Raw genomic sequence first — 24,790 nt, 5'->3', positions numbered from 1 at the left:
ATACACACAATGGAGTGAATATTACTTAGCCTTAAAGAAGAATGAAATGATGGCATTTTCAGGTAAATGGATGGAACTGCAGACTGTCACGATTCATGCTAAGTGAAATCAGCCAATCCCCCAAAACCAAAGGTTAAATATTCTCTCTGATATGCAGATGCTGACTCACAATGGAGGGGAAGGAAATGGAGGTTCACCAGATTGCACAGCGGGTAGTGGAAGGCAGGGAGCGGGTATGGGAATGAAAGACAGGAGAATGAATCAGACACAACTTTCCTATGTTCATTATGAATACACGACCAGGGGAACTCCCCATCATGTTCAACCACAAGAATGGGAAGTTATATTCTGTGTGTGCATGATATGTCAAAATACACTCTACTGTCATGTATAACTAAAAAGAACAACAACAACAAAATCTACACTCATAATACCTCCCAAAATAAAACGTGCAGTTTATTTTATTTTGATTATACTTTAATAAAGCTGTCTACAAAAACAGAGAGAGTGCTTAAATTGGAATGACACAGGAAAGATTAGCATGACCCCTGCACCAAGGATAACATGCAAATTGGTGAAGCATTCTATTAAAAGAAAAACAAAAACAAAAACAACCCAGGGGAGAAGTGGGGTGGGGTGGGGAGAAAGCTGTTGGTCCAAATAACCAAGAGCCAGAAAAGAACCACAAGAGAAGAATAATGGGCAGAAGCCTGAAGCTAAAGCAAGGAGAAACCAAAAGCAAGAGGACTATCCTGGCACCATCTGGCCTCTGTGCAGGGGGCAGGCAGCTGCCTTGGCAGGGGCAGACCAGAGAGAGGCACCTAGACTCTAGTCCTCCCTGGCCCCAGGATTCTTTCCACACCCAGCGGCAGGCCGGCTCCGGGACCTTCTGGTCTGGAGAGAAGCCACGTTCCCAGGCTGGCTCTGATAGGAGCCTTGCTTATCAGAGAAACAAGGGCCGCTGGGGCTGGTGCATTTTGAGCCACATCCAGCTCTCTCTTTCCTAAGCCAAAGTCAGATGGCTCTGAATGACATCTGAAGCACTGCTTGCAAGAAGGGTGACCCCACAGCACTCAGAAATTTTTCTAGGGGGGATCGCAGGAGGAATGGTGGATAACCTGAGCATTGGGACTTGCTTCAACTTGTGCATTGAACCACAAGAAAGGCGGGTCTGCCTCCAATGATTTCACCATGGGTGTAAAATGGCTTATGGTGACCAGTGACTACCATGTCCTATGTGACACAGATTATATGACATTGTTTTTAAAGGGCATCCCTGGCAGAGCATCTTCTACTGGAATTTCACCAGCCACATGAGCTGACATTTTTTTTTTTTTTTACATTAATGTCACCTCTACTAACTAAGCAGTAATCGCAGTTTCCTCCAGAGCTAGAAGCCACAGGAAAACTGTATTTATCTTCAGTGGCTTTGAGATGACCTTGCTCCTATAGAAAGGGAGAGAAGCAGTGACATTCCCCATCAGGGAAGGTTGAATAGAGACAGCCTCCTGGGAATTAGACAGCATGCCTGAAGACAGGCTCTGAACTCTGGCACCATAGTTTTATGGTTAAGATATAATTTATGTGTGATAAAATTCAACCTTAGTGAGTCTTCTTAAAAATTTTAGTTCAGTAAGCTTGGCGAATGTGTAGTGTAACCATCATCACAACTAAAATACAGAACAGCTACCAGGATTTCTCTACAGCTCTCATCTTGCTGTAGTCAACCTTCTCCACCCTGAGACCCAGGCAACCATTGATCTGTCTCCTGTCCCTAAAGGTTCGCCTTTGCTAGAGCATCAGTAGGTAGACTTTTGAGCCCCTGGCTGCATTCATTTAGCAAGTGTTTCCAAGGTTCGTGAAGGTTGTAGCATGTGGCAGTCATTCTTTTATTTTTATTTTTTTAATTGCTGGATAATATTTCATGGTATAGACAGACGTACCACAGTTGGTTTGTCCATTCCCAAGTGAAGAACACTCGTCTTGTTTCCCACTTTGGGCTCTTTTGAATAAAGCCACTGCTGCAGTTTGGAGCTAGAATGTTCCCCAAAGACCCATGTGCTAAAGGCTTGGCCCTCAGATTGGAGCTCTTGTAAGATGGTAGATTTTTCTTTTGGAGGGGGCATGTTGCTGGGGATTGAACTCAAGGGCACTCAACCACTGAGCCACACCCCCAGCCCTATTTTGTATTTTATTTGGAGACAGGGTCTCACTGAGTTGCTTAGCGCCTCACTTTTGCTGAGGCTGGCTTTGAACTCGAGATCCTCCTGCCTCAGCCTCCTGAGCTGCTGGGATTACAAGCACACCACCGCACCCAGCTAGATGATGGAAATTTTAAGAGGTGGAGGCTAGTGGGAGGTCTTTAGGTCTTTGGGGGTGTGTTTTAAGGGGACTGTGGGACCCTAGTCTCTTCTCTCTTTTGCTTCTCTGTCAGCAGGAGGGAGTGTTGATCCACCATGGACTTCAGCCATGATGGGCTGCCTTACCCAAAGGCCCATCTGACCGTGGACTGGGACTTCTAAAACTTTGAGCCAAAATTAACCTTTTCTCTTTTTATAAGCTGATTATCTCCGTTTTTTTATTAGGTTGGCAGAGAGCTGATTGCCACGGCCACCATTAGCATTCATGTGGAGATTGTTCTGTGAATCTAGATTTTGATTCCAATTAGGAGTGGGGTTCTTGGATCACATGGTCAGTGTTTGCTTTCCTGTGGAGAGGATGCCAAACTATTTTTCAAAATGATTGGACCATTTCACGTTCCCATCTGTCATACAAGAGAATTCCAGTTGCTTTGCATCTTGGCCAGCAGGTGTTATTTATTGTTAGTTGGGTTTTTTTTTTTCTTTAAGCCATTCTAATAGACATGGGGCAGCTTCTCATTGTGGTGGTTTTATTTTGCAGTACTCTAATGGCAAAATTTTTGCAAGTCTTCTTTTTTAAATATTTATTTTTTAGTTGTAGTTGGATACAACACCTTTACTTTATGTATGTAGGTATGTATGTATGTGGTGTTGAGGATCGAACTCAGGGCCTTGAACATGCTAGGCAAGCGCTCTGCTGCTGAGCCACAACCCCAGCCCCTGTTGAAGTCTTTTTGTGCTTGTTTGCTTGTTGGGGGAGAGGTTTGTTTGGACTCTTGCTGCAGTGGCTGAGGTTGAGGTTCTCCACACAGTAGGGCTATTTCTCTGGTACCTGCCTGAACAAGTGGTCTTAGAAACTCAAAGTAAGACAGTGTACACTGAGAAATCAGGGAGGAGGAGGAGGGAGATGACAGAGACCCATGGAAGGCTCCTAAAAGAGAGAGGGTCCAATTACAGTGTGGATAGTCAGCTTGACCGTGTTCTTAGATGAATCTACAAGACCCAGGAGCACAAGGAAGCCCTGACTGAATCCCCAGAGAAGCAAAGGTGTGGTCCGCTTGGCACTCGGGAGGTGAGACACATTCTGCTACTCCAGAAGACAACTCAGAAAGGGAGGAAGCCAAGGGACGCACAGCCTGGTCAGGAGTCATGGAACATATCAAATAGGGAACCGTGACCAGAAGACGACACCATGCCTCCCTGTGTCTAGCTCCTGTCCAGGGCCTGAAGACTGGGCACCCTCCATCTTCCTGAGCCCATTTCCCCAGTGGGCAGGATCTGATGGTTTTGCTCCCCTCTGCTCACACAGATGATCTCTGGTTTTATTAGGTTGACAGAGAGCTGACTGACACTTCTAAAGACAGCTGTGCATTCACTTTTTAAAAAAATATTTTGAGTTGTAGATGGACGTCATGATACCTTTTTTATTTATTTATGTGGTGCTGAGAATTGAACCCAGTGCCTCACACGTGCTGGGCAGGTGCCCCTCCACCCAGCCACAGCCCCGTGTTGGTCCCACAGACATTGACAGAACTGTTAGTAGACACAGGAGCCGTGCCAAGGGCTGGGTGTGGGAATGCTGACCAGAGTCACCCTTCTGGTCAGGCCATGTCACCATCCTGCCCTGCCCTCCTTCCTGTGGCCTCCGTCCACACAGACCCTCTGAGGAAGAAAGGAAGTGGCAAGCCCCATGTTTTGTGTCTTCTATGTGCAGTAAGATGCGACTACCACAGGAGACCAGGGGAGGCACGAGAAAGCTGGGCACAGGAGGTGCAGTCGCTGTGCAGGCCACAGGGGAAGGTCACTGTGGTGGCCAGGAGGCAGCAGACAGGAGCCAGGGGAAGCATCAGGCCAGTGGTTTCTGGGGCAGGGCAGGGCAGTGTAACCCTTTTAGGGTGGTCCACTTTGAATGGTTTCAGTGGGCTTTAAGGTCTAGGGGGGTTCCTCGTTGCCTGCTACCTGACCCTGGGTTGACTAAAGCCCAGGACTGTGGCCTCCTGGGAGGCAGGGGCTGGTGACGGAGTCTGGCCCTGGATTGGTTAGCGGCATTTGAAAGGCATGCTCCCTCCTGACTGGTTCCTTCCTACCTCCAGGAAAAGGCTCGCCCTAGAGGGGCTCTCTCCCCAGGCAGAAAGATTAAGATGTCTAAAGCTCATAATACACAGAAATAGTTTTAAATATTTACAACACACCGTGGAAAACCCGCTTCACTGCCAAAGACTTGAAACTGAATATGAATTTAATTCCCACTGAGAAGGGAGGCTGGCAGGAGGGCGGGCAACTTGCACAAGCAGAGGAAGGGCATCTGAGAAGAGCAGCTCAGACAGGGCCAGGGGACAGGGCGGGGTAAATATCTTCGACAAGCATCCGAGGGGAAGGCAGCCACGCGGCCATCCTGTTGGCCACCAGGTGCCCTGTGACAATAGATGCGGCGCTCCTGAACCTGCAGGGCAGGTGCTTAAATCATCCTTCTTTGTCAACTCCACTCCCACAAGACAGTCTGATGGTGACAGATCTGGCTCTGGAGAAGAGCTCAGAGCGCCAGAGGCTGACTCTCCCAGAGAAAGAACATGAACCAGTTTCATTCCTTTTACTCTGGCTGAGAGCTCTTTAGAAAACAATCATCCATTTAAGCCACCAGCTCCAGGCTGACCCAGCAGGCCTGGACAAAGGGCGACTCCTTTGTTCCCCTCAGGACGGTTGTCTGGGTGAAGCACTTCAGGGTTGGGACCTGGGCCATGAGCTTTCAATCTCATGGGCCTCTTCTGAAGATTCATGGAATTTTATTTGCAGGCTTAGAGATGTTCAGGTTTCCAATAGTTCTCTTTGCCAAAATGACTCCCTTCCCCTCTGCTCTCCATATATTTGCAGAGAAGAAGACACATTCCTTCTCTTTCGGGTTCCAGTGGCATTAGAGGTCACAGGCCGGTCTGTTCTTGGGGATACCCGAAAAGCCACTTGCTCCCTTGAATCTGGGTGTGACAGAGTTCAGGCTGACCCTGGACCTCACCTGAGGAGGAAATTTCACTGGACAAAGATCTCATGTGGAAGAGCCTGGATCTGAGTCTTGTTTCTAGAGAAATCCTGGCTTGACATTGCAGAATCTTTCTCCTTTGAACCTGCACAGCTTTGAGCCTCCACCACACAGGGTCTCTGGCAGACTTTCCTGGGTAGAGAATTGCTAGAGAATTTACCACTCTCTTGAGGGCTTCCAACTCCAGCTATTAATTTGTGAATGTTGTTTCTGCACTGCTGCAACATAGGAGTTTTGTTCATTGATTTCTTTAAGTTTTTATTATGCAATGCATGCTGTTGTCATCAATCATTTAGATTTAGGAGTTGGTGTATTCCATTCTGCAATCCTGCAGAGCCCCAGAATCTTGAAGAAATCATTATTATATATGTTTCGTTCTCAGATGTCCTTGAATAGGGTTCTCACTGGGCATACAAAATATGAGCCCCAGTCGGGGGCTTGGAGCCAATTTTGTTTTCTCCTTGAAATGGACGTAGGTAGGAAGCTGGGTTTCCCCCACTCCCTTTCTTTCTGCTCCCAAAGAACTCTTATTTTCTGGCATAGAGAAGAATATAGAACTAAATATTTAATTAGGAGAATAAAACACCAGGGCCATGTAAAGAACTTGGTGTGAAAAAGAGAAAAAAAATTGAGGATGGGTGAAGAAAGCTTTTTTATATAAGGTAATACACTCTCATGAAGAACACATCATACAATTTAGAAAAGCAAAATGGAAAAAAAATAGCTACCCATAATGCCACCACCACTGTATAAATCACAGTTAACATTTCAATGTATGTTTTTCTAGAGCATGTATGTTATATAGGTAATCATATAAAAATGATATACTATGCATATTCATAATTTTCTTTTTAAAATTCAAATATATAACCTTTTTTGGAGGGGGACCTGGAACTTGAACCCAGGGTACTTTACTGCAGAAAAAAAGTTCTTTTTAAAAAAATTATTATTTTTATTTATATATGACGGGGAATGTATTACAATCCTTATTACACATATAGAGCACAATTTTTTATATCTCTGGTTGTATACATAGTATATTCACACCAATTTGTGTCTTTGTACATGTACTTTGGATAATAATGATCTTCACAGTCCATCATCATTTATAACTCCATGTCCCCTCCCTTCTGCTCCCACTCCTCTGCCCTATCTAGAGTTTGTCTAATCTTCCCACGCTCCCCCTCCCTACCCCACTTATATCAGAGAAAACTTTCGGCCTTTGGTTTTTTGGGATTGGCTAACTTCACTTAGCATTATCTTCTCCAACTCCATCCATTTATCTGCAAATGCCATGATTTTATTCTCTTTTATTGCTGAGTAATATTTCCCTGTGTATATATGACCCATTTTTTAATCCATTCATCTACTGAAGGGCATCTAGGTTGGTTGCACAGTTTAGCTATTGTGAATTGTGCTGCTATAAACATTGATGTGGCTGTGTCCCTTTAGTATGCTGTTTTTAAGTCCTTTGGGTATAGACCAAGGAGAGGGATGGCTGGGTCAAATGGTGGTTCCATTCCCAATTTTCCAAGGAATCTCCATACTGCTTTCCATAGTGGCTGCACCAATTGGCAGTCCCGCCAACAACGTATGAGTGTACCTTTCTCCTCACATCCTCGCCAGCACTTATTGTTGTTTGTCTTCATAATAGCTGCCATTCTGACTGGAGTGAGATGAAATCTTAGAGCAGTTTTGATTTGCATTTCTCTAATTGCTAGCGATAATGAGCATTTTTTTTCATATATTTGTTGATTGATTTTTTTTATCCTCTTCTGAGAAGTGTCTGTTCAGGTCCTTGGCCCATTTATTGATTACGTTATTTGTTTTTTTGGGTTATTTGTTTTTTTGGTGTTTAGCTTTTTGAGTTCTTTATATACCCTAGAGATTAGTGCTCTATCTGATGTGGGAAGGGTAAAGGTTTGCTCCCATTCTGTGGGCTCTCTATTCACCTCACAGATTGTTTCCTTTGCTGAGAAGAAACTTTTTAGTTTGAATCCATGTTTATTAGAGACATTGGTCTGAAGTTTTCTTTTTTTGATGCATCTCTGCCTGGTTTTGGAATTAGAGTGATATTGGCCTCATAGAATGAGTTTGGAAGTGCTCCCTCTTTTTCTATTTTATTTCCTGAAATAAATTGAAGAGGATTGGTATTAGTTCTTCTTTAAAGGTCTTGTAGAACTCAGCTGTGTATCCATCCAGACCTGGACTTTTATTTTTAATTTTTATTTTATTATTATTATTATTATTATTAGTAGTAGTAGTAGTAGTAGTAGTACCAGGGATTGATCCCAGGGATGCTTAAGCACTGAGCCACATGCGAGACCTTTTTATTTTTTATTTTGAGAGGGGGTTTCAATAAGTTGCTTAGGGCCTCACTAAATTGCTGAGGCTGGCTTTGATCTTGCGCTCCTCCTGCCTCAGCCTCTCCAGCTGCTAGAATTTCATGTTGGTGCCACCATAAACCTTTAATTCCAGCAGTTTTTTTAAAATTTTATTTTGAGACAGGGTCTCACTAAGATGCCCAGGCTGACCTTGAATTTGTGAACCTCCTGCCTCAGCCTCTGGAGTTGCTGGAATTACAGGCTATGACAACATGCTCAGCTTCAGAACAATTTTTTGTGTCAATATATACCTCAGCACATGCATGTATCACAATCTACCCAGTGAATTTCCTTCTACTTGAGTCTTTGTACCAAATTAACCAGCTAACTAATAAGGCCGAAGTTCTTCTGGTATCAAGGTTCAGAAAAGATCATAATGAATTAAAAGAAATCACAGACTGCACGAGTGGCAGGGTGGGAAAACTTATCAGGAAGAATGGGGAAGAAACCCACTAGTATGTCAAGGGCTCAGCAAAAATTTGGGCGAGTTTAATGAAAATCAGATAATGGGATCTACAATAGTTGAATCTATAATGTCAACAAATAATATAATTTTGAAGCTGGCTATTCTTTTTTTCTTTTTTTTGTGGTGGTGGGGATTGAACCCAGGGCCTTGTGCATATGAGGCAAGCCCTCTACCAACTGAGCTGTATCCCCAGCCCTGAAGCTGGCTATTATAATTCTTTTTTAAAAAAAAAATTATTTATTTACTTTTTTAGTTTTTGGCCGACACAACATCTTTGTTTGTATGTGGTGCTGAGGATCGAACCTGGGCCACACACATGCCAGGCGAGCGCGCTACCACTTGAGCCACATCCCCAGCCCTATTATAATTCTTTTCTTTGGAAAGTTGTGGAATTTTTTGAGCCTCAGTTTCTTAGTCTATAAAATGGGAACCATTGTTTCTATATTAGAGTGACTACAACATTTTAAAAAAATTATTAAAGTCTCTGAATTGTGTTTGTCATGGAATAGATGGTCAGTATTTCTTGGTATCCCTGCTCCATTTCTACCTCTTTGGGTTGAGTTGTTCTGGAGAAGGGAAAATGGATCTTCGTCAAGTTACTTTCCTTCTCAAAAATCTCCTTTTCCTCATCTGGAAAATGGGAAGACAATGTCTTCCTGAGACCTCAAATGATTGTTTTAAAAACCAGATACATTTAGGAAGGTGAAAGATTTAAATAACAAATTATGTAAATTCAAGGCAAGGGCCTAACAGAAGTTAGGGTGAGAATGATGGAAATTGGGTATTGGATCTAATGATTGAATCTATGATGTCAAAGAAAGATAAAAATTAGAAGCTGAATAATTTTATTTAGAAAATTATTTTTTGTTTTTGTTTTTGGTACTAAGAATTAAACCCATGGATGCTTAACCATAGAGCATCCCCAGCACTTTTTATATTTTATTTAGAGACAGGTTCTCACTAAATTGCTCTGGACCTCACTAAACTGCTGAGGCTGGATTTACATTTGCAATCCTTCTATTTTAGCTTCCTAAGCTGCTGGGATTACATATACACCACTGCACTTGATTCCTAATTCAGAATATTCTAGCAGGTAGTAGGGTGATGTATAAAGAATCCATGTTAAATAAAAATGAGGATTGTTTTTATTGATCCTTGAAAAGAGTCTCCCTTTGGGTGTTGTAAATCTAAAATCCCCAAGCAAGTACTATCAGTGTCTTAAAGATGTAAAGACAGAATCAGCCAATGGAAGAGAAAAAATTCTCTTGAATTGAGAAGCACTTATGAATGTGGGGTGCTAACAGTTTTGATCTGGAATGTCCTCCAAAGACCCATATGTTAAAGGCTTGGTCATCAAAAGGTGGTGCTATTTGGAGATTGTGTAACTTGTAGGAGGTGGGGCCTAGGGAGAGGAAGTTAGATCATTAGGGGCGTGTCCTTGAAAGGATATTGGGACCCTGGTTCCTTCCTCTTTGTTTTTCAGACACTTTGAGGTGAAGACCCCGTCTGCCACATGCTCCTGTCATAATGTACACAGGCCCAGGCAACAGGGCCAAGTGACTGTGGACAGAACCTCTGAAACCATGAGTCAAAATGAACTCTTTAGAAGTTTATTATCTCAGGTATTTTGTCACAGTGACAGAAAGCTAACACTATTATTTGTTCTCCTTTTTTGGTCCTTAGTCCAAACTAAGAGCAGGTCACCCACCCTGTGCGTGCACACTCCTCATCTACAGGAGGACTATTATTAAGTTGTCTCAGCCTTCTAGGCTGAATAACTCCGCTTCCTTTCCCCTCCACTCAAAGGCCTCATTGTACTGCCCTTTAGTCATCTTTGTTTCTCTTCTCTGAACCTTTTCCAGATTCCTCAGGCACAGCCTCTGGTGACATCCAGTCCTCTTGGTTCTGCATTACAGTACTGAACTTGGAACCCGAGTCACCATCAGAGATCTCAGAGAGGGCGCTGGGAGAGGGACCTCATGGCTCCTATGCCCCTCACTGTACACTTCACAACAAAGCACTGCTCTGGCAAAGCTCAGATGTTTTCCCATTTTATACCAACTTCCCTGGTTATTTGTGTGTGTGTGTGTGTGTGTGTGTGTGTGTGTGTGTGTGTTTCATTTCCCTCGGTATACCATTCTTTATTTGTGCCTAATGATCTTTTCTATTCACTCAACTTCTTCAGTTTCTCTAATAGAAAGTAAATTTAACATAGTTATATAGGCCACAGAAATTTAGAACATACATGCATAAAGAGATTGGAAGGAGAAACACACCCAGAATCACATTAATAATTTTCTCTAGGAAGTGAGATTAGAAGTGATTTCATTTATTTTCTCTGTGCTTCTCTGAATAGTTCAGTTTGCTATGATTGACACATCTATTGTTTTTTTTCTTTTTCAAAAGTAAAATTGAAAAAATTAACTCTCTGCAAGCTCACTGGTCAACACAGGATGGACAGGAAAAATGACATGCTGGTGCCCCGAGTAAGACTGTCCATCCTGGAAGGATCCAAAGCTGCGCTTGGCTGTGGGGTTGATCCAGGGTTGTCCCACTCTGAGCACTGAAACGAGGCCATCCAGAACAGTTGGTCACCCTGCCTCCCGGCCCTCCCCGTTCTCTTCTTCTAAGAGCCACCAGGTCTGCTCTTGGTGTCTGTCATGGCATCTTGCTTGGTCATTTCTCAGGAAATTCAGCTCAGTTGACCTTGGTGATAAGAAGACACCTAGGAACATCCTTTGTGTCATTTGTTTCAAACGAGGCCTAGGGCTCCTCAAAAGGCAATTGTGGAGGTCCAACTGAGCAGATCTGCCTCCCCGGGGAGGGGAAGGAGAGCAAAGCCTTGGGGAGACCATGAAAAGAGGGCGGACATGGGAGAGCTGGTGTTGCTCAAGGAGCTACCAACAGTGCTGGGCGGAGTGCTTTTCAAGAGGGGCAAAGAGAGGAGGGCAAACACAGTCCTGGCTTGGACAGTGATTATTTGGGGACTTTTGTTTACTGTGCCTCTCCCTTTTCTTAATTACTTATTAGTTCCATCTGTAAATCGAGGTTGATACCTCCTAAATGGGCTCCTGCACAAGGCACTTGAGGACAGTCTCCTCCTTCCTTAGCAGGACATCAAGGGCTCCAGACATCATGAAAGTTTCTCTTTTAATTTTACCACAGGAATCCAGAGCAGTGCCATATGGAAACCCCTCTGGGTAGCACAGAAAGTGAATACCTGATGGAAACACGATGTCCTCACCGTCTCCTGGATCTGTCCTCCACCGAGGGGGCAATCTCAATTTTAAATATAAATATACATAAACACACGGTGTAATTATAACATATATATTATTTATATATAAATTACATATAATATGCAGTTACTACATAGGTATGTGCATGCATACACATATGTGTATGTGTGTAAATTCTTCTTACACACACACACAAGGATTCTCTCTAGACATCTGGTTTAAACGTTAGGGCTTGAGCATTTTTTTATCTTATTTATTTTAAAATTGTACTTATTTATTTATTTTGATACTGGGGATTGAATCCAGAGATGCTTATCCTCTGAGTAACATCCCCAGCCTTTTTAAGATATTTTATTTAGAGACAGTGTCTCACTGAGTTGCTTAGGGCCTTACTAATTTGCGGAGGCTGGCTTTGAACTTTCAATCCTCCTGCCTCAGCCTCCTAAGCCCCTGGGATTACAGGAATGTGCCACTGCGCCGGCTCCCTTTTACTTCAAATGAAATATTTGTCTTATCTGGAGATTTGAGTTTATGAATGTTTCATTCTAAATCAGTGATTTCTCAACCTACTGTGGTGGTGCACATCTGTAGTTCCAGTGACTCCAAAAGCTGAAGCAGGAGGATTGCTTGAGCCCATGAGTTCCAGGTCTGTTTGGGCAACGTAGCGAGATCCTGTCTCTCTCTCTCTCTCTCTCACACACACACACACACACACACACACACACACACACAAAGCTAAGGCCTAAATCAATGAGTCTCTATTGTGGCTCTTCAGGAAAATCACCTAAGGAACTTCTAAAATGCTTGAGCCTTGCCACTTAAATCAGATGTCTTGAGAGAAACCTCCTATGTGGGTATGTGTGTAAAGAAGGATTTATGCACATACTCATACGTATACATATGCACACCCCTATGTAATAATTGCATATTATATGTAGTTTATATATAAAATAATATATATGTTATAATTACACTGTGTGTTTATGTATTATTTAAAATTGGAATTGCCCCCTTGGTGGAGGACAGATCCAGGAGAAGATGAGGACATCATGTTTCCATCAGGTATTCAGAAAGCCCAAGAGACATCAATCAAGGGTGTCAACCCTGGCCTGTGTGGCCCACAAGAGGCAATTTGGCATCCAAGTGGAGGTGACTCAAGGGTTACATGCTGCAAGATGGAGCAGGTATGTGACCTGCCAGAGAAAAGAAAAGAGCTGTACGGGTGTTTTCTCCATCATTTCTCAAAGATTCAGAGCCAGGTCACTGGGGACATGAGCCACAAACAGCCAGAGGCCTCTCTGGCCCTCAGCTGTCAGCCCACAGGCTCCAGGCTAATGGTCCAATCAGATGCCAGTTCCCTTCCTCCTGGGATTCTGATGGAATTGGTTTGTGGTAGGGTCTAATGTTTCCACATTATTTAAATGTTTTCTAGGTGATTCTAGAGTGCAACCACCAATTTTTAGCTCTGATGGGACAACCGAACTGCTGGGGAGTAGAGAGTGGTAAAGGTGTTACCGTCCAGGGGTGCGGTGTTCACTTCTCCATTCAGCAAAGAATTGAAGAACAGCACACAGAGATGGCGAGCAAGAAGCAGGTTGACTGCAAGAGCAGCAGGGATACAGAGGAGACTTCTCTGAAGAGAAGGGCCCTGGAGCTGGGAATCCAGTTGGGAGTTGGGCTTGTTCTTTTTGTGGTCTCTGGAATTTCCTCCTTCCCTCCTCTCCTCCCGGTCCATGTCTCCTCACTATTGCTGATTGGTGCCCCCTTTGTCCGTGGGTCTGTCTTAGCTTTTCCTATTGGCTCACACGTTTAGACGCATGAGTACAGAGTGTCTGTCTGACTGGTCCCCAGCTTGTGTCCAGGAGCACTTTGGTCAAGCAGGAAGTTGACCTCCTCAGAAGACCCTCCCCATGCTCCCTGTCCTGGCCCTGCCCTGAGTTCCTCAGCCACCTTGCCCTGGCTGCCTAGGCCCTGCTACGTCTCCCTCAAAGGGACTCAGGGGTACCTGTGTTTCGTCCAGCAAAAGGGAATGGAATGCTCCAGGTGCCATTTTTGTTGTTTGTCCTTTTTGCTCATGGATTTTTCTCAGTTTTACACTTTTTCATGTTTTGAAATGTATACATATTTTTTTTCCCAATTCTTAAGCTTTAGCTACACCAAAATTGCCAGGAGAACTTATTAAAACAGGTTGCTGGGCCCATCCCCAAGTATTCTGATGCAGTAGCCCTGGCATTGGGGTCAACTGTATGCATTTCTAGCAAGTACCCAGGTTATGGTGGTGGACTCTTTGGGAAAAACTGGCCTGGGCTTATTTTTTCCTTTCATCTTCTCAGGATTTGTTTCCTGGATTTAATGTTTCAGTCAGATTTCAGTTTTCCTCAGATTTTGGTTTCCTCTCCTTATTAATCTAGATTTTTCTTATCACCTTTAGCTCTGATTCTTATTCCATTTTATTTTACCAGTCTCCCCCTCCCCCACCCAACTTTTTAAAGTGGTTCTCAAGAATACAGTGCATTGTTATTAACTGTAGCCACCATGGTGTACAATAGCTCTCAGACTCATTCCTTCCAGCTAACTGAAATTTGGTAGACTTTGACCAAATATCTTGCCAATAAAAAAAACCCACCAGTCGTTTTTTAAAAATTTGCCCTTTTTGCCCTTTTTTAAAAAATTTGCCCTTTTTGACCAAGGTAGACATTCTTGGTTGTCCACTCCAAAAAAAAATGACAGAACAGGAATCCACATGCCCAATGATGTTGTTCTGCTGCTGGACCAGTTCTGCTGCTTAGAACTGCCTCATCTCTAGGCTTTTTGTTATGTGAGTTTTGCTTCATTGTTTATGCATTTAAAGTCAGGTCTTTTACTACTTCAAGGCCAAAACATCCTAAATGATATTGTGGTCCTGGGGATTGAACCCAGGGCCTTGTACATGCAAGGCAAGCACTCTACCAACGGAGCTATATCTCCAGCCCTACTTTTGACCTTCTTGAAACTTCTTTTTACTTGTAGATATTTGTGGGCATATCTCCCAATAGATTCCTTGAGATCAGGAATCTTTAAATCTTGTCTGAAATTTTCCTAAGATCTTAAATATCCTGTTGTTTGAGAGAATAAATGAATTAATTCATTTCCTTGAAGACTTGTTTGGGTTGTTTTTTGCTAATGACTGAAATGGAATAGATCATGTAGCACTTCTGATTGTCCTAAGCAAAACAGAGTGTCCGACTATCTTAAGTGGAGTGGCTTCATTGTAAGGATTCATGTGGATGGAACTTGTACCCTCACAGCCTGGGACATGTTCCCTCCTTGTCACCCTCTCATCCAACCCAGGTGTCCTCTCTCATGGACCTCTCCCCCTTTCTCTATGCTTTTAATTTCTGTGGTTTTTTTTTTCCTACCAACTGGTCAAATGGCTGCAAATCCTTTAGCTCAGATTTCAGAAGGCAAGTCAAAAGGTTCATTATTAGCCTTCTAAGGTCAAAGCCCTCAGGTTCACTTCTTGTGGGTCACTAGACAGCTTTAGGACAAGTGCCACCTTTGGTCCAACCAAGGGCCACTTCAGGACAACAGAATATCCTGAAACATCTTCCCTGAAACCATCAGAAGTTAGGAATAAAAGGCACCATGCAAGCAGGTTGACAAGAATGATTTAGAAAAAACTCCAAAAGGAAATACATCATGGTGAGATAGGAGATGGGGCTTTTATTTTCAGCCCTTTACTTTCTTTGCATTTTCTATTATTTTTTTTTTTTTGTACCAGGGGTGCTTAACCACTGAGCCACATCCCCAGCCCTTTTTTTTAAATACTTGGTTTAGAGACAGGATCTCGCTAAGTTACTTCAGGGCCTCACTAAGTTGCTGAGGCTGGCTTTGATCTCACCATCCTCCTGCCTTTGTCTTTCCAGCTGCTGGGATTATAGTTGTGTGCCACTGTACCCGGCTTTCTGTTTGTTTGTTTTTTTTTTCTGGGAACATGTAGTACCCGAAAAATATTAAAATGTCATATTAAAACAAGAATTGTGCTGGGGGTAAAGATCTGTAGTAGAGTGTTTGCCTAGCATGTGTAAGGCCCTGGGTTCCATGCCAGCACTGGGAAAAAAAAGTATAAATAAAATAAAATATGAATTGCAAGTAATTAGAAGGGAAGGACAGCCACTTACTGGGTGTAGCACCCAGTGTTGTGCATGTGTAATTGGATGCCTTCCTTTCTCGTCCATGCCTTTTAGGGCCATGATCTCCATTCCAGAGTTGGCAGATATAAATGGCGCCAGATAGCCTGTGTACACACTGTAGCCTATTTTGGTCCATTCAAATGTGGAACTGTAGTAATAAACCTATTTGGGTTAGTGTCAGGTGACAACTACTCATATGAGTATTTGTGCTATGACTTCACTTACTATGTACTGAAATAGGCGCCCACAGGACAGCCTGTGCGAGATGCTATTTTCATCTGTTTCTATTTCCTCAGTAGGTCGCGTCATCCAAATTGTAGCCAAGCACTCAATCCTCAATGAAGATCCACCAGCTTTAAAGGCAGTACTTTTAAAAGCAATGTGTTTCATAATCTGGGCAGGGGGAATAAATGGTGTTTGAAAGAGAATGTCCTTCATGGAGTGGACGTCCTAAAATACTGATCAGGTCAGGTTGCTACTGCCCTTAAAAATGTCCAGAGCTGCTCATTTCTCCCTCCACCTCCAGGACCTTGCTCCCAACTTCCTTTTCAGCCTTGTTGTCTACCTTATCTTGTTCCACAGCCCACCTTCTAGCCACCTGGGGATGAACTTCCCTGGGCAAACCAAGCACTTTCATGTCTTTGTATATCAAAAATTCCTCCAGTGAGTGTGTGACTAAATGTGACCAAGAACTACTACCAAAAAGAAAACACTGTAGTTGTTTACTGATAATTGGATAATTTCCCATCAGTTTCTTCCAGTTGCTACACCCTGGAGCTGTGACTTTTCTACTTTAGCTTCCATGCACCTTCTGCAGTAGATCCCACATTCACCCCACCATCTAGTTCCAACATGGCGTCCAACATGGCAGTCATGTGCCACGTGGGGATTCTGCAGGACCATTGGCAGAACACAGAGCTAGGGCCTATGACCTGGATTTCACACTGTGAACCCTTGGGCTAGACTGGGCCTCTTCTTCCTCAGCAGTCTCTGGGAAATAAAGATATCTGCCCACCAACCTCAAGGTTGGCAAAATGAGGAGCAGGTGGGTGGGGAAACATCTTGTCTCCTGTAAAGTACACACAGTGGGAAGTGTTAGCCTCTCCGTAACTGTCATTATTTGCTTGTGCTTAGCACAGAGATTCTTCTGTTGACACTTCTGGCTGAGATTACAGTTGTGCGCTACTGCACACAGGCTGGATAGTTCTTTGTCCTGAGGAGCTGGTCTTTGTGGGAAAGGGTGTCTACCCTCTGAATGGTAGAGCACCACCAAGTCCTGAAAACTGAAATTGTGCCCAGGCCTTACCAGACGTCCCCTGGAGGTCAAATGCCCTGCTGAGAACCATGGCCTACTGTAGCTTTTAGAGCTTTTCTCTGGTCACCCTTCCATCTCTTTCCTCCAACTATTTCCTGTAACCCAATCCACTGTCTCTTCTGGTCCTTAAATAAGCAAGGCTTCTTTTGATTCCATATTAGGCATACCTTCCTCTGCCCCTGCCAACATTTTATAAAGGTGGGTTTGCAGTTGATGCATGGATTTAGGAGCTTCTCTGGACTCTGTGCACAAAATCTCCTGCAACAGTGCTTCATGTTCTAACACTGAACTCAAAAAAAATATTTCCTCTTTTCTAAAGCCTCTCTTCCATCTTTGCTTATTCGATAACCCTACTTTTGACATGCAATTTGGAAATATAGATTCTCTTAAAAATCCAAGCTCTTTGTAGCCAGGTGTGGTGGCACACACCTGTAATCTCTGTGGCTTGGGAGGCTGAGGCAGGAGGATTGAGTTCAAAGCCAGCCTCAGCAATTTATTGAGGTCCTAAGCAACCCAGAAGACCCTAAATAAAATATGAAAAAAGGGCTGGAAATACGGCTCAGTGGAAAAGCACTCCTGAGTTCAATCTCTAGTACAAAAAAAAAAAAAAAAAAAAAGAAAGAAAAGAAAAAGAAAAAAAATCCAAGCTTTTTCATTGAGTTACCTTCTCTCTTCACTGCTGGTACCACCAACTACCTGCAGGCCTGAAAAATCATTCCATAATTGAAAGTTTCCTTTTCTCTTCATACATTTTTGTTTGATCTTGTTTCTTTTTTTGTGCCTGGCCCTTTTGTTTGATTTTTAACATTAAGAAGATAGGGGTTGGGATGTAGCTCAGTGGTAGAGCGCTTGCACGCATGAGGCCCTGGGTTCACTCCCCAGTACCCCCTCCACAAAAACAAAACAAACAAACAAACAAAAAAGAAGAAGGTAATACATAGTTTTTGTTGTTGTTGTTTTTTGTTTTTGTTTTTTTCCTCCAAATAGTACAGAAATACATTAAGGACAACACTGTTTTTTTTTTTTTTTTTTTTATTCCTCTCCTTGGCCTCTCTCCCCCTTTCCCACCCAACTTTCAATCTCTCTCTCCAGAGATGCACCTTCATGCCTGGTGAGTGTCATTCCTCAGTTTTCTATGCACTGGCAAGCATAATTTTTCTCATTGCTTTTTCAGCATGCTAATGTTTGTATGGGAAGACGAAGCTTTGCTTATTTCGTCCCTAGCCAGAACAACACTCAGTCCCTAAAGATGGTGGAAGAGGAGGTTTAATTGGTACTCTGCAAGTATCTAAAACAGGCTCCCTCTCCTGCCAAAGCTCTGCAGAAGCGTGGTGCATGCTGGAAAGAAAGACAGCCTGCTCAGCCTTCAGACACCTCCAGACCAACCCCTCCAGGTGTTCACACACAAACCCCACATTCAAGCCTCAATCCTATTGTGTCTGACTTTTTTCTTTCTTTCTTTTTTTAAGGAGGTAAGTGTTTTGCAAAGAACCCTGAGGAGAGAAGACAGACAGGTTTATGCAGTGGAAAGAAACAACTCTACACCAGGGGAGGAGAATTAGGGAGTGTGTGTATTGGGCTCATTCTACTGAATGTTTCCCCTTGGCCAGGTTCAGAATTAAATTCTTGACAGGGAGATATAAGAATTATTTTAATTGTGATTGATTCAGGAACTTATGACCATTTACAAATGCATGTGCCCAGGTACAAACAAGATAATTTTTTTAAAATTTCATTTGAATGAAGGTCATTCTTTCTTTCTTTTTTTTTTTTTGGTACTAGGGATTGAACTCAGGGGCCCTCGACCACTGAACCACATCCCCAGCCCTATTTTGCATTTCATTTAGAGACAGGGGCTCACTGAGTTGCTTAGCGCCTCACTAAATTGCTAAGGCTGGCTTTGAACTTGTGATCCTCCTGCCTCAGCCTCCCAGGCCACTGGGATTACCTGCATGTGCCACTGTGCCAGGCTTCTTTCTTTAATTCTTTTGTTCACTAGTTCTAGGCTGTCCTGCAGGCAGTGCTTCTAGGAGAAGAAGTCATAAAGTGAACTTGGACACACACTCTGCTTTGTAGAAGCATATAGCCAATTAGTGCAGAAAGAGCTTGTCCAATTTATGTCATCAGAATATAAAGCGCTAAAGGTCATGAGGACAAGATAGCACTTAAATTGTCCAAGTGCTATCATTATTTTTCCCTCCAGTGGACACCTCTGTGAACACAGGCTCTCACACACCCACGCACTGACTCGGCAATCCTCACCTGTCATGGCGTTGGCCTAGCATGACCAGGCCGTATGTAACTGCTGGCTTGGACTGAGTGGGCGTCCCTGCAGGAGGGACAATGTTAAGTGACTCCTTCCCTGGGCTTCAGGATGACCTTCCCCAGGGCTTCAAAGCTGGCAATGTTTATTTCCCTGTCTTACTGATGTGGGGCCAAGCTACATAACACTTGCTCTGACCAAAGATACATGGATGGAAGGACAGCGTGGCCCGTGTGGGCAAAGCCTCTGAGAATCGTCACAGGCCTTGGCTTGCTTCTGTCGTGCTCCTGAGATCTTCGTCTTCTGTGCTCTACCTACATGGACCCCATGATGTGAAGCCAATTCCAATAAGATCAGAGGACTGGGATCCAGCTGAGTACAGCCTAGATCAGCCAAACCTCAGCAGATCTTCGACCCACCCTCAAGATGGGTCTTTTCTAGACCTCTTAGTCTATGATTGTCTGCCATGGAGGTGTTCAGGATTATCCGTTGTATAGCATTAGTGCAGCAATAGCAGACTGATGTGTCTCTTAGGGTTATTCATTCAGGAGTGGCAAACCTGAATGGAGAAAATCAGAGAAGAAAAGAACTGTTTTTGATCTCAGGAGACGGGAAGGCTCAAGAACCTGGCTGGGTTGTCTGTAGCAAGTCTGTGTTTCTAGAAGCTGAGATTTACCTCTCTGAAAATCGTTATATGAACCTACTCCCTAAGGAAGAGGCCTAGAACCTGAGTTCTGTGCCTAAGAGATCATCTAGCCGGCCTCACTGCTTTACAGATGGGGCAAATGAGGCCAAGAGACTCGATGGTGGACTCACTAAGACTGGGGCGGCCTTGGTCAGCTTTTCACCACTATAAAATACCCAACAAGAACAAATTAAAGGAGGACATTTTATTTTGGACTCACGGTTTCAGAGGTCTCAGTCCATGGTTGGCCAACTCCATGGCTCTGGGCCAGAGGTGAACCAGAACATCATGGCGGAAGGGGAGCCATGGAGGAAAGCTGCTTCGAAAGTGGGGGGACAGGGGCTCAGGAAAGATGCACCCTTCCAGGGCACACCCCAGGGACCCCCCTTCTCCAGCCAGGTCCCACCTACCCACAGTTACCATCTAGTCAGTCCGTTCAAATTAGGATGGACTGATCTGCCTACAGCTCTCGCAACTCAACCACTTCACTTCTTAATATTCCTGCATAAACACAGGAGCTTCAGGTCCAAACCACAACAGGGACTTTTACTTTTGATTCTCAGTCTGGTGAACCCACAGTCTCTCACCATATCTGTCCTTTCCTGGGAGAAGTTTATATATTGTTACTGAAGCTATTGTGACCATATGTGGCAAGATAGTAGAAGAAATTCAGTAAATATGATACGTATTTAGGGGCCCTGGACTTACCTAAGCCCACCATCAAATTAGACCATTTGGTCTAGAAAAAGGAAGACACCACTAAAATGCAAAAATACCATCAAGAGTTAATACTTAACTTTTGATCTAAGGGCCAGAGCTGCCTTTTAGAGACAACCCTTCCGGCCAATTCTTTGGCATTCCCAAGGCCAATCCTAGAGGAAAACTGTAGAACCTACAGGGGTGGGGAGGGGGCGTGAGAAGACTGAGGTTCATCTGAGTAAGTGGGAGTTACTCAACTGTGGTGTTTATAAGTGACTATATTCGGTTTGCTAACCCAGGACCTTCTGCATGCTAGGCCAATGCTCTACTACTGAGTTACACCCCCAATCCCACCTTAATAAAAACTAATCACCTTTAATAGAAAATAAGCACTGGAATTCAAAATTGATGCCATAATAGAAAAATAGAGTAAGTTATCATTTCTCCATACCTGACTTTGTGACCTGTGAACTTTTTAACTAGAATGTGTTAGCAGGATTGTAATACCAACTGCTAGTACTGGGAAGAAAGCAGGAATAATACTGCTAGCCATTATATATAGAAAAAAATCTAGAAGGATTAAGCATAAAAAGGTCTTGGTTTGCTTTCTTTTTCTTTTTTTCAGTATTCAATCCAGGGCCTCCTGCTTATCAGGCAAGTTCTCTACCACTGAGCTACATCTCCAGTCCTTTTTATTTTGTTTTCAAACAAGGTTTCCTGAAGTTGGCTAACCTGGCCTCCAACTTGTGATCCTCCCACCTCAGTCTCCCAAGTAGTGGGGATTACAGATATGTACCACTGTACCCAGATTGCTTTTGGTGCATTTTGAATATTTGTGTTATAAATGTCGAGTGTTTATAATATGAAAAAATATGTATTTCTGTGTGTGTGGTGCTGGGGATTAAACGCAGAACCTTTTATGCACTAAAACTACCACTGAGCTACACCCTCAATCCTACTTTAATAAAAAAAATAATCACCTCTCACTTTCTATTGTCCTCTCTCTCCTGATACAAAGTCCTTTCAAGTTTCTCTTATTTGTCGCACTACCCATATGTATACCCTGGCACTGGAATTGTTATTCCTACCATTTTTCCTAATTCTTTTTTTTTTATGATTCAAGAATTTATTAAGTCATTCATGCAAAAGATACTGATAATTACATTAGCAAAAGATCAATATAAAAGCAACCCCACAATTCTGTACCTGTCCATTTAAAAATTTTTGTTCTACTAGTTTAAAGGTAATTTTTTTCCTAATTATTTTATATTTTGCTATATCCTCCAAGCCTCTGTGCCTTTGTATTTTCTAGTATTGTTGTTTGAGAGTTAAGGTGGCCAGGACGCCACCAACTATGATTCTAGAAAGTGTAATTAAACAGAAAACAACAGAGAAACCATTGAGATCACTAGTCTGCATTCATGATTCTGGAGGGGACTTTGGTATAGATCTATGTATTTACTAATGATTTGGATGTCTTACTTGCAAAAGTATTTTTTTTTAAATTTGAAGTTGTAGATGGACAGTATGCCTTTATTTTATTTGTTTATTTTTATGCAGTAACCAGGATAAAACCCACATGTGCTAGGCCAATGCTCTGACACCTGAGACAGCCCCAGCCCCTTGTAAAAGTATTTGAAAGCATTATGGGGGAAGAGGCAGTGTGATATGATCAAAACCGAAACAGCTGTACAAGGAAGTTTAGTTCCTTTTAACAGGTGTGGGAGGCCACAGATGAGTAAGGCTGGGCAATCAGGGTGGGGAGTCAGAGATGCAGCCAGATCTTCTTGGTACGTTCTGATGGGTGCTGTGTGGGACCCCCGTGGAGCAAGGGTACTCACCCCAGCCTGTGGGTGGAGCAAAGGAACTTCTTAGAAGGTCTCTTGAGCTAAGTCCTGAAGACCAGTCAGAGTCAGTCAAGGGAAGAAATGTTCCTCAAAGTAATGAAGAAACATGAGCAAGTGAAAATTACACAGCCAGGCTTTATTGTTCATTCAAAGCTCCCTGGAAGCCAAGGCAAAAAGTGAAAATGTGACATGCTATGTGTTTCTTACTGTTTTAGTCAGCTTCTGAGTTGCTGGGACCGAAACACCCAACAAGAACAACTTCGAGGGGGAAAAGTTTATTTGGGGCTCGTGGTTTCAGAGGTTTCAGTACAGATTCCATTGCTTTGAGCCCAAGGTGAGGCAGTAAGTCATGGGGACAGTGCCCAGCAGAGGAAAGCTACTCAGCTCCTGGCAGGGTCAGGAGAGGGTAGGAGGAGGAAGGGTCTGCAGGAAAGGCACACCCTTTCAGGGCAAGCCCCAGTGACCCACCTCCTCCAGCCATGCCCCACCTGCCTGTAGTTACCACCCAGTCATTCAAACGAGGATGGACCAATCAGGTTACAGCTCTCATAATCTAATCACTCTATTTCTGAACAGTCCTCGTTAACAGGAGCTTTCCAGGGACACCTCATATCCAAACCATAACACTTACTTTTTGAGAAAAGGAACATACTATTCCAGGAGCTAAAAGTACAACTCTTGAACGGTGATTTTTCAGGTTTAATTGTGTATAAAAATCTACTTGAGTATTATTAAAAATGCAGAGTTCTGGGCCTCAGCCTCAGGGATTCTGACCCACTAGTTCTGGGGTAGAGTCCAGGCCTCTGCATTTTAATAAGGTCTCCCAAATAACTCTGATGCAGGTGCCCCTCCTAAAGTCCACTTAAAAAAAATACTGCCATGGGGGTAGGGTAGCTCAATGGTAGAGCATTTGGTCAGCATGAGTGAGGCCCCGGGTTCAATCCCTGGTACCACACACACACAGCAAAACAAAAATTGCCCTTAAATGAATTTTATTCACTTATTCATTTGTTTCTTAAGCATTATCTTAAATGCTGAGGGTAGACTAGAGAACAAGTCACTGAAGCCACCTGCCTCAGGGAGACCCGTCACCAGAGGAGGCCAAGAACCAGGAGCTGACATTGGGCTTCTTCCCAGGTCCCGCCCAAAGGGCCTTGTAGACCAGGCCTTCTGCACTTCCACCTCATGCCTAGTGCCACCTTAGCTCCTAGTGACAATGCTTTCCATTCTGTGGTGGGGCAGGCCACCTGCAGATACCTTGGAGGCCTCAGGATGGAGGAGGTGCAGGCTGGGGCCTGTGGAGGAAGCCCTCAGGATTCTCCCAACTTGGTAGCAGTTTCTCTGAATGAAGAGCTAAAGAATATGTGAGGGGGGCGGGCAGCCAGGAGGCAGGGACAGACTCCAGGGGGCGCAGATGGGCTGAATCTGGCAGTGGAGGCTCAGCTGCTCAGCTTGAAAGGCAGTGAAATGTCTGTCCACCCCTCTCCCAGATGCAGCTTCCTGTACTCTGTGGGGTTCACTCTCACCCTGCCATGCCAGTGCTCCCTCTGGGCAGTCCTTCGGTCCCTGGGACCTTTGTTTGCCTCCCCTTTCCTTCCTATGACTTCAGAATGATTTTCGGGTGCCACCTGGAGTTCTCATTACCTTGTCAGAGGGGACTCCTTCCCGTTAATCAAATCCCAAGGGGCTGTCGGGCACCGCCAGCTGCCATTTAGTCAGTGAAAGAAGCCCTAGAGTGTGTGTGGGTGGGTGTGGGAGGATGTGTGCCCATTTTATGAGTGAGTGTGCATGAGGGTGGATGTGGAGTGACTGCATTACACATGGCCAGTGGCCAGCTCCTACATAAACAGTCCAACATGGACCCATGATCTGCAGTAGCCTGGAGCCCAGGAAGCCGATCCTGGAAGACAGGAATCGGCTCACTCTCCGACAGCTTCCCTGGTTTCCATCCCCACTTCTAATTTGAGAGAAGCCAAATACAGTTACTGGAACCCACAGGCAAACTTGCTGCTAGTTCCCCGCTGATGGGTGACTGTCAGGGCCCAGCTGAAGCCTCCCCATGGATCTACTGTGAGTCCTGCCTGCCTTTGGGTCTCTGCAAAATGCAAGTGATGGCAGCTGTGTCCCACCCTGGAGAGAGCCCTGAATTAAACAGCCTTTGCTCATCCTCATTTATTCCCACAGTGTGCATGAATGAGAGGGGAAGCTGCCTGTGCGCATGTGTGGGAGTGGGCACCCGCGGCTCAGCGCTGGCGATGGGAAGTGGAATGGAGGGACGGGAGTTCGCATCCGCTGTGAGATCCTATGACGTCTGAGTGTGCTCCTC

At 44.0% G+C, this 24,790-nt stretch overlaps 1 pseudogene; it reads left to right on the top strand.

Moving 5' to 3' along the window:
• The first annotated feature begins 489 nt into the window (after nucleotides 1-489).
• On the top strand, nucleotides 490-589 carry LOC113179982 (U6 spliceosomal RNA; annotated as a pseudogene).
• Nucleotides 590-24,790: the final 24,201 nt, after the last annotated feature.

This window comes from Urocitellus parryii, chromosome 10 (assembly GCF_045843805.1).
Source record: "Urocitellus parryii isolate mUroPar1 chromosome 10, mUroPar1.hap1, whole genome shotgun sequence".
Lineage (NCBI taxonomy): Eukaryota > Metazoa > Chordata > Mammalia > Rodentia > Sciuridae > Urocitellus > Urocitellus parryii.
The sequence above is the reverse complement of the archived record's forward strand: the minus strand, read 5'-3'. Positions and strand labels throughout refer to the sequence as shown.